The sequence below is a fragment of the Miscanthus floridulus genome, chromosome 18 (assembly GCF_019320115.1).
Source record: "Miscanthus floridulus cultivar M001 chromosome 18, ASM1932011v1, whole genome shotgun sequence".
Classification (NCBI taxonomy): Eukaryota; Viridiplantae; Streptophyta; class Magnoliopsida; order Poales; family Poaceae; genus Miscanthus; species Miscanthus floridulus.
Genome location: NC_089597.1, coordinates 2,357,703 through 2,369,104, shown reverse-complemented (window position 1 = coordinate 2,369,104; position 11,402 = coordinate 2,357,703).

Below are 11,402 nucleotides of genomic sequence, written 5' to 3'. Positions count from 1 at the left end.
CTTAATCTGAAGTCAAATTCATCCGTAGCGCTGTCGTTCTGTGAGCGCGGCACTGCCACACTAAAAAGCGGTACTACCGCACCTGTAGGAGAGATTAGTTCACAGTTCAAAATCTACCCAACGAAATTTAGATCGAGTAAATTTCTTAGCTTTCTGCAGGGTAGTAGATCACAGATCGACAGCTGAAAGTGGTGGAAACACCACACACAAGTAGATCGGCCTCAAACCCTAAAAATTACCTCAACAACAACAAGAACACAAGTGTAGCAACACAAGCACAAGATGACACAAGGATTTATCCCGTGGTTCAGCTCGTCACCAAGGCTTGCCTAAGTCCACGTTGTTGAGGTATACCACTAAGGCTTAGGGCTTTGCAACCCTACCACGTTCTCAAGTCAAGAGAGTGAACTTTTGAGATGAGGGGTGATTTTACTCGCTGCAAGAGATAGTTACAAACCTTTTGGGGCTACCACAAACTTGGCAAGCTCACCCAGCGACGCTCTAGCCGGCTAGGAGCCAAGCTCCAAGAGTAACAAACACAACCGCCGGCCAAAACGTGAACCAAATATTCTTTAGACTTTGGGAATCAGTAGAGCTGCTCTCTAATCACTTTTGACACCTTTTTCTCTCAAGGATTGATGAGGAAGTCAAAGAGAAAGCTTGAGAGCTTGAAGGACACCAATGGAGGAGAGAGAGGAGATGAGCACTTGCTGATTTTCATCGGTTTAAACCGTTAGGGAAGAAGAGAGAGACGTTATGGAGGACAGGAAAAAGTATAAATACCCCCTGCCTCCCAACGGTTACTTAAGTGCGGCAGTGCCTCTCTCTAGGTGCGGCACTGCCGCACCCAACAAGACAGCAAGGGTAAAGGAGTTGTTAAGTTGGCTGTCTTGATTGAGGTGTGAGGATATTTTGTGTAAAGATTAAGCATTTGGTTGCACACTTTTAACTAGTTGTAGTGTCCCCCTTTATAGTACGGCTTTTTCCATACCCAATTTTAAAAGACAAAAGAATTCAAAACTCCTTTGAGCGCGATGCCGTCCTTATTTGTAATTGGGGGCTCCTACTTTCTATGTAATATCCTCTATAATGAATTCCCTGCTTGTCATCTTAATTAATCTCATTAGTTCTCTAATTAGTGGTCATCAACACCAAAACTCATATTAGGGCTTGATTGCACTTACAATCTTTTCCTTTTTAGTGATTGATAACAACCCAATTAGAGCTTACAAAAGATATAAAATGAATAACTGAGAATTTTTTTTGAGCTATGGGTGTAGAGCCTCCCCTAAATATATGAATAGAGAAATGAATTCTCAACTTGGCATAAGAGGCCAAGATTCACACTTTAGTGAAGTGAAAATTGGGGCTCCCCCCTATATCCATGTCTTTGTGGGGTGCTGCACACAGTGTCAAAAAAATATATACGTGATGCATATGACAGATCATGCACACATGTGCTTGCTGCTGAGCTGAGTGCGGCACTGTCGCACCTGACTGTACGAGCTGAAAGGATCAAGATGTCCAAGAGGAGGGGGTTGAATTGGGCTAATTCTAAAATTCTTTTCAATAATTAAACCCTACACTTAGCCCACTTCACCCCTTATATCTAGAATGAGATGCTATTGATCTATCGCACAAAAGTTTAGCACCCTAAGTTTCAATCCTACTCTAGCATGGCAATTCTAAGAATGTAAAGACAAGAATTGAATTGCTCAAATGTAAATGCTTAAAGTAAAGAGAGAAGAAGGAACACATCGATGTTTTGTCGAGGTATCGGAGAGTCGCCACTCCCCACTAGTTCTTGTTGGAGCACCCACGCAAGGGTGTAGCTCCCCCTTGATCCGCGCAAGGATCAAGTGCTCTCTACGGGTTGATTCTTCGATACTCCGTCGCGGTGAATCACCCACAACCGCTCACAACTTGAGTTGGGTCATTCACAAGCTCCGCCGGATGATCACCAAACTCCTAATCACCACCAAGCCGTCTAGGTGATGGCGATCACCAAGAGTAACAAGCACGAACTCTCACTTGACCACGACAAGCCTAATGAGAAGGATGGATGCACACTTGCTACTCTCTTCTTCCACTAATGAAGCCTTAATCTTGGATTCTCAAATCTCAATCACCTCACTAGGCTCTTGCTCTCCTAAGCACTCTCAAAGGTGTTTCTCAGCTGTTGAAATGGGCAAGAGACCTTCCTTGGATGGATAGAGGAAGTATTTATACCCCCTCATTCAAAACGAACCATTAGGAGGTGGGAACACCACTCTGCGGGGTGACCAGACGCTCCGGTCAAGGTGGCCGGATGCTCCGGTCAGTTCTCCCTGCCACTGAGTTGTTAAGTTGTGACCGAACTCTGACCAGTGTCCGATCAGCACTGACCGGATGCGTCCGGTCACGAAAACTGCTCTCTGGAACCTTACTAGAGTTGATCGAACACTGGCACCCAGCATCTGATCGCTTTTCACTCAGCGTCCAATCACAACCAGATGACTTCTGCTTGATCAAATGAACTGACTGGACTCTGCGCCAGCGTCCGGTCACACCGGAACCAGCGTCTGGTCAACATTTAACCCTCCATTCACTTCCAACTAGAAATCATATGTGAATGAAGTTTTCTCCAATTGATCTTAGGGCTACTTAGGAGCTACCTAGTGCTAGATTTGATAAGTGTGCACCACACCTAACCCACTAGACTCACCTAGGTCAAGCTACTAGTCCATACCCCCCTTAATAGTACGGCCAAAGGAAAACACAGTCCTAAACTACTCTAAGTGTCTCTTCAACACCAAACGACACTTAGAACTAGTCCATCCTTAACCTTGTTGTCCATCCTTTGAAAACCGAAACAATTTCTATCGTAGGAGCATGACAACCATGATTGTCCAATCAATTGCCATTACCATGACCTAATTTAATTGCATCTGCAAAACACACGTTAGTTACAATAATCTCGTATTGTCATTAATTACCAAAACTCAACTAGGGGCCTAGATGCTTTCACGAGCAAGACAAAGTCAAGCACCACAGAGCTGGCTCAAATAAAAAAGATATGCAACCTAGCACAATAAGATGACTTCTAATCCACACAAATGATACATGTCCATATCCGATACATAAAGAGTCAAATAGTAGCATTATTTCACAATTTAGAGTTTTGAGCGACTCTCAAACTTTCCACCTAGCGAAGACTAACACTCATCGAATAGGACATGAATCACAGCTGCTGACCATGGCGTCAAAAAGTTATTGACCCCTCTCATTTTCTCCCTCTTTGGCATAAAGCACCAAAAAAAGAAGAAAGATCAACACCTACTCGTCATCTCCCTAGATGTCCGTCCAATCAATATCATCACCTCCTATAGCCCTAGCACCTCCTACAGCAGTCCTGGCACCACCATCACCATCATCATCGTCGGAGACAATACGTGCACGGCCCTGACTGTGAGTAGTGGCGGTGTAGCAAGTGGAACGAGTGGAACGGTGTAGCAAGTGGAATGAGTGGAACGCCTTGGCTCCTGTCTCTGACGGTATCCCTCCAGGGTCTCATCTCAATTTGCTGCTCATCCCTGCTCCTCATCATCATCATCATCCTCATCATCTGAATCTGTGTTGGAGAGACTCAGAAGGTCATACTGTGGAGGAGGTGGAATAGGAGGAAGTGGTGGAAGGTCCTGTCCACACTGCTGACGCTGCTCAAGCTGTGACTCATACGCTCTGTCAGCTGCATAGGTGCACTTGCCGAAGATTGCCTTCAACCACTTGCCAAACTTCTTCATGTTGCCTCCTCTGTGAGACCTAGAGCGGGAAGACTCAGGGATATCTACATGAGCATGAGAGCTCCTCGCTCCCTGAGTAGCTGTAGCTGGCTGGGTCTTCTCAATTTTGTAGACGGTGTGCATCCCATCCTTTGGAAAATAAAATTCAGTGACCCTCTCAATCATGAACATGAGGTAAGGGGCATAGGGCAGCCCCCTCCTCCCATCCTCCACTACAAATCTCAACTCAGTCCACATGAATCTAGGGACATTGAACCTGTCCCCACCTGGAGCAAATCTAGCCAACACATTTCTCATATAGCCATTAATATCTGAGGCTGCTTTATCCTTTGGGTTGATGGTGTTCCTAATGAGGTTGTTGAGGATGTAATAGAAGCTATGTAGACCACTCCTCTTGCCATCTACAATCCTTCTATCGCTCCATATGTAACTGATGTCATGGATCTCAGCTCGAGGCTCATCATGAATGTAAGTGTAACCTCTGTGCTCCTCCCCAAAGCCAAGAATCCAGCTGAAAGTGACAAAGTCGACTTGGTAGTGCCGGCCATCAGTCATCCAGTGAATCTCATAAGAGGTCTGGTCATAGAAGTATGTGGCATGAAACTGCGCAAGGACCTCCTTATTCCAGTTATACTAGAAACCCATGATGTCTAAAAGTTGGAACTTATCACAAATTTTGATTACCTTATCAAACTCAGGCTCCTCCTTCTCCTGCATCTCATCCCAATCAATATACTGCATCTTGATGATCTTGGTTTTCTTGGATGCAAGAATGGCAGTGGCATAAAAGTTGAAATGAAACTCATTCCAAAATCTATAATCAATGCCCAAATCCTTCCACACTGCATAGGGATTGATCCCCCTTGCCTCTTCCACCAGCTTCCAACTCTTAGAATAGTTGACAACTACATGCTGGTAGGAGTCATCTAGAGGTCTCATGATGATCTCACCCTTAAAATCTCTCATGTATCTGCCATCAAACTCAGAGAGATGCTGTGAGGTGTCAGGAATGGCATTAGTGGTACAACTTGTCATCTCCAGCCTCTCCTCATCTTCAATGTATTGTTCGTGTCTCCCCCTTTCACCAAGTCCCCTTGGAGCTACACTACTACCTGCGGCTATTGACCTCCCTCGACCACGGCGAGGTGGATCCTTGTCTCTTTGCTCATTCATCTTCCTTTTCCCCCTTCGATCATTATCTCTGTGCTCCATCTATGCATAGAATAAACTAGATAAGAACTGTACCAATGGGACATAGAAAATTACTTGAAGAATAGTCTTTATGAGAAAAATGACTTAGATCATGAATTTGAGAGACACTATGGATAGTGCTACCCAGGCAATGTGGCACTACTGCACTCAGTATCTCCATAAGCTCATGACCTCCTTCTTCTTTCTTAGCAAATCCATTTTTCAAATGTCTTCCAACATCACCAAACAATTTCCAGAGCATAGTTCAAGATAAAAACACATGATGTCATGTAATAGATGGGAATAGTGATAACATTTTGAGTGGGAGAGAGCATGTGGTGAATAAATCCAACCAAAACATCGATTCATCTGGGGAAAGTCACAACTAGGCGTAGTCTCAAACTGTGGGGTGCGGTACTACCACACCTTACCGTGGCACTACCGCACGTGCTGTGCACCGCCCCCAAATGAATCGACCTATTGATTCAATTTGTCCATCAAATCTCCCTCCTACTCGTTCATAGTACCACTAAGAACCCGAATCCATCATAGAAACACTCACATTGCATAGATCGAGTAGGTTTAGGGTTCTACCTTCTCAAACGAGGATTGGAGAGGAGAGGGAAGAAACTACTCAGGCCAGGGGCAGTAGCAGCCGTCAATGACGTTGAGGGAGGGCTGGCAGTGCCACGAGACCGACAACACGTGACCAAGCGATGGCAACGGCACGGGCGCGAGAGGAGAGAGAGGCGCAGGCGTTGGCATCGGGGGAAAGAGAGAGGGAAAGAAGTTACTGTGGACCTGAGGATAAGAGGAAGAAAAAATGGGCCCTGCAGTAAAACTGTTTGGGCTGAATCTCAATTGAGATTCAAAGTGTGGCACTGCCGCATGCCTAGCCCGACACTACCGTAGAGCGGCACTACCACACGGCAGGCGCGGCACTGTCGCACTCCCCAAAATAGTGAGAGTTAGCTATAATCTATTTGACTCTCTCTGTATAAGATATGGACACATATCACCTATATACCATGACTAGAAACAAATAATCAATACAGACCATGATCATGATACATAAGTTACCTTTTATAAATCATTTTCATGTACAATATGAAAATTTTCAACTCGTTTGCCTAGATACTAGTTTATCAAACAGAGGCATGCTAAAATTCAAACCACGTTACAAGAATCAAGTATATTTAGCTCACTACATAAAGGGCAAAACCTTGACTCGTCGAGGGGCTTTGTGAAGATATCGGCTAGTTGCTTTTCGGTGCTCATATGACGAATTTCGATATCTCCTTTGGTTTCGTGGTCTCTCAAAAAATGATGACGGATGTCTATGTGCTTGGTTCTAGAGTGGCTTACGGGATTGTTTGCAAGCTTAATGGCACTCTCATTGTCACATAATAATGGGATTTTAGTAAAATGACATCCGAAATCACGAAGAGTTTGCCTCATCCAACATAGTTGGGCACAACATGCACTGGCCGCAACATACTCGGCTTTGGCAGTGGAAAGGGCTACACAATTTTGCTTTTTAGAACTCCAAGACAGTAGGGATCATCCAAGGAATTGACATGTCCCCGAAGTGTTTTTTCGATCTACTTTGCAACTGACGTAATCGGAATCTGAATACCCAAGTAGATCAAACTTAGAGCCCTTAGGATACCACAAACCAAGGTTAGGAGTGTGTACTAAATATCTCAAGATTCTCTTAACGGCCACCAAGTGACACTCTTTTGGGTTAGCTTAAAATCTAGCACACATGCACACACTAAGCATAATATCGGGCCTAGATGCGCACAAATAAAGTAGAGAGCCGATCATGGAACGATATACATTGGTATCCATGGCTTTCCCTTCAATGTTGAGATCAAGATGTCCATTGGTTGGCATAGGAGTTTTGATAGGCTTGGCATTCACCATGTCAAACTTCTTGAGCATATCATGGGTGTACTTCGTTTGACTAATAAAAGTTCCATCCTTCACTTGCTTGATTTGAAATCCGAGGAAGAACTTCAACTCACCCATCATGGACATCTCAAATCTCTTTGTCATGATCCTACTAAATTCCTCACAAAAAGTATGATTAGTACTACCAAATATTATGTCATCGACATATATTTGGCACACAAATATATCTTTACCAACTTTGTGGGTGAAAAGGGTAGGGTCGGCTTTGCCTATTTCAAAGCCTTGTTTAAGCAAGAATTCCTTAAGGCATTCATACCATGCTCTTGGTGCTTGCTTAAGCCCATAGAGCGCCTTTTGGAGTTTGTAGATGTGGTTGGGGAATTTGAGATCTTCAAAACCCGGTGGTTGCTCAACATAAACAAGTTCTTGAATGAGGCCATTGAGAAATGCACTCTTCACGTCCATTTGATATAGCTTAAAATTGTGATGAGTGGCATAGGCTAGAAGCATTCGGATTGCTTCAAGTCTTGCCACCTGTGCATATGTTTCCTCAAAGTCCAAGCCTTTTACTTGAGTGAAACCTTGAGCAACCAATCTTGTCTTGTTTCTTGTCACCACGCCATTCTCATTTTGCTTGTTGCGGAAGACCCACTTGGTGCCAATGATATTTGTGATGGGTCTCTCCACCAAGGTCCACACTTGTTCTTTCGAAATTGTTGAGCTCATCTTGCATGGCTATCACCCAATCCGGATCACCAAGTGCTTGCTCAACCTTAAGAGGATCCAAAGAGGAAACAAACAAGTAATATTGGCAAAAGTTTGCTCAATATGAATGAGTTGTTACCCCCTTTAAAAGACTCCCAAGGATGTTGTCAACAGGACGATCCCATTGTATTATTTGCCTTAGCCTTGGATGATCAATGGCCTCTTGTCCATCTTCTAGATCTTTATTATCTGCTTGCTCTAATATGGGTTGTAGGTTCTGTCCTTGAATCGAAGTTGGACTTGCTGCTGCTGTTAGAGGGAGTGCGACACTACAGCTCTTATGTGTGGCACTGCCGCTCTACTAATTTGCAGTATGGGTTTGCTCCCCCTTAGCATCAGGTACGTCAGCGGAACTTTGTTCATCAGTAGCTTGAGGAACCTCCACTTTAGTGACTTCATTTTCTTGTGGTCTTATATCACCAATAGCCAATTGCTTGATTGCTTCACATGGTGGATCCTCCTTTCCTACAACACTTGAATCAACTTGCTCCACTTGAGAGCCATTAGATTCATCAAATGTCACATCTACTGCTATTTCAACTCTCCCAGAGGTTTTGTTGAAAACACGATAGGCATGCTTATTTGATCCATAACCAAGAAAAAACCTTCATCAAATTTAGGTGCAAACTTAGAGGTTTTGGGTTTCTTATTAAGTATGAAACACTTGCACCCAAACACTCTAAAGTAGGACACCTTTGGTTTGTTACCGGTTAGAAGCTCATATGAAGTTTTCTTCAACTTCTTGTGTAGGTAGAGACGGTTGATGGCATGGCAAGCGGTGTTGATGGCTTTGCACCAAAAGAGGTCCAGCGTCTTGTACTTATCTAGCATTGTCCTTGCCATGTCAATTAGTGTACGATTCTTCCTCTCTACTACACCATTTTGTTGAGGGGTGTATGGAGTTAAGAACTCATGCTTGATGCCTTCTTCATCAAGAAACTCCTCAACTTGGGTGTTCTTGAATTCGGTCCCATTGTCGCTTCTCATTTTCTTGATGGGGAGACCAAACTCCTTTTGAGCTCTTCTAACAAAAGTCTTCACTTTGTCTCTAACTTGACACTTATCAAACAAGAAAAATACCCAAGTAAAACAGGAATAATCATCAACAATAACAAGACCATATTTGTTACCCCCGATACTTAGGTAGGTGACCGGTCCAAAGAGATCTATGTGTTTGAGCTCCAATGGTTGCGTCGTGGTCATGATGCTCTTTGGTGGGTGAGGTATGCCAACTTACTTTCTAGCTTGACAAGTGCTACATATCATATCTTTCTCAAAGTGAACATTTGTTAGTCCAAGGATGTGTTCGTCCTATTGAAGTTTGGCCAAGTTCCTCATCCCAACATGGGCTAGTCGGCGATGCCAAAGCCACCCCATGCTAGATTTTGCCACTAAACAAGTCTCAAGATTAGCTTTACTTTTGTTGAAATCAACTAGGTAAAACTTGTTCTTTAAATGACCCATAAAGACAATAGAGGAATCCTCCCTTCTAAAGACTTTCACACCCTTATCCATAAAGAGACAATTGAAGCCCATCTCGCTTAATTGAGAGACGGACAACAAATTATAACCTAACGAATCAACATGTAAAACATTTGTAATTAAATGCTCAAGGGTTGTAGCAACTTTACCGAGACCAATCACATCCCCCTTAGAGTTGTCTCCAAAGAGAATATTTTTATTTGAGTCCATCTTCGGGGTATATGATAAGAACATACTCCTTTCTCTAGTCATATGATTTGTACATCCATTATCAAGCACCCAACTTGACCCATCGGAGGAGTATGCCTGTAAAACAGATTTAGTTGCTCGATTTAGGTCCCCAATTAGACTTGGGGCCTTACATGTTAGTCACAAGAAATTTAGGAACCCAAATAGAAGTATTCCTATATGTGTTGGCTTCCTTTCCAACATACTTGGCAACCACTTTTCCACTACTGTTGTTCCTTAAAACAAAACACGAAGTCAAGCTTTGTCGAGGTGGTTGAAACTTTGGTTGGTAGGCATACTTGTTCATAGTGCCCCACACTAATTCCTTTAGCTTCTGCTGAACCTGTTTCTGCTGGGACACCTTCTTCTTAGGCTTAGTTTGATCAGGAGCAGAATTGGTAGCCTTCCTATTTTTGTGGGGAGCGGCATAGCCGGCCTTCACTACGGCACTACCGCTGTCTGTGCAGGCTGATCTGTACCAACTCTTTTCTTTCTCTCAAACTTGACACACTCATAGCCATTTATGATCTTTCTTCCATTTGTCTTGGCTCCTGCAATGTGCCCAAGCCCATGCTTGATTGATGGATGTCTCCCTTGCTTGAATTGAGGCACTTTTGAATCATTTGCCTTCTTGTTATTTACTTGAGCCTTACCACTCAAACAGCCCTTACCAATGATCTCATTGAGTCTAGCAATTTCTTTTCTCATTGCCTCCATGTTTGCAAGGTTAGTGAAATAAGCATTCAAATCAATATTATAACATTTTCCACAACCTTGACTAGTGGAGGTAGTAGAGGCATCCTTTGCCTTAGAGGGATGTGAGTTGCTATCCCAAAGAATGTTATATTGCACCTCAAGTTATTTGTGCTTTTCATCAAAGTCACAATACTTTTTCTTGAGAGCAATATTTTCTTTCTTTGTGATAACATGGTCCCCTTGTTCTTCGGCCAAGGCCTTGCGCAAGGATTTCACCTTACTTCTCTCTAATGCAAGAGCTTCCTTGCTAGCAATGTAGAGATCCTCTTGTTGGATAAGAGTTTCCTCTCTAGATTCTAGTTCGGCTTGGACACTCTCTAAGTTCTCCATTAGTTTAGTGATGAATAGTTTAGTCTTTCCATCTAAGTTATTAGTTAATTTATCAATTTCTTCATCACTAGATTCATCATCACTAGAGCTATCACTAATATCACTACTAAAGATATCACTAGGAGGTGGAGGTGGAGGTGGAGGAGCTTTAGCCTTCGATTTAGATTTTACCTTCTCACCATTTGCCATAAGACAAATGTGAGGGGAGTAGTAGTCATCATCAGACATGTTGGTGAAGAGTCTTGGTGAAGAAGATGGCTCATGGATAGCAATGGTTGCAACTTTCTCATCTTCTTCACTTGAGCTTTCAATAGATGAATCCCATTCATGCCCAATGTGAGTTTCTCCCATGTTTTTCTTGCTCTTTCTCCAGTCGGCCTTGTCCTTCTTCTTCTCTTTCTTATACTTGTTCTCCTTGATCTCATGTGGACACTTGGCAATGAAGTGATTGGTGCTTCCACAATTGTAGCATGACATCTTCTTCTTGTTTGGAAACTTCCTCTTTACTACCTTGTACCCTTGCTTCTTCAACCCTTTATGAAACCTCCTCATAAAGAGAGCAACATCATCCACTTTCTCATATTGGTCATCATCATGTTCACTCTCACTAGAGGATGAGGTGGTCTCTACTCTTTCTTGAACTTGCTTGATTGCTTTGGGCTTGCTAATTGAAGCTTGTTTGTTAGTCTTGGACTTGCTAGTAGAGCCTTGCTTGCTTGATTTGTTGGCCTTGAGAGCTACATCCTTGTTGATCTTGATGCCTTCTAGCTTTGCTTGTAATTCTCCAAGCTTCTTCCTCTCATTTGCTTCTTCTCTTTGCATGTCAAAGGTCAAGATCCTCCCAAGTACATCATTTGGTGTGAAGTACTCAAACTTCTTGTCTCTAATTAGAGTTACTACAGTCTCATTTCTTGGTGGATAAGCTTCCAACATAATCTTGACAACTTTGTGATC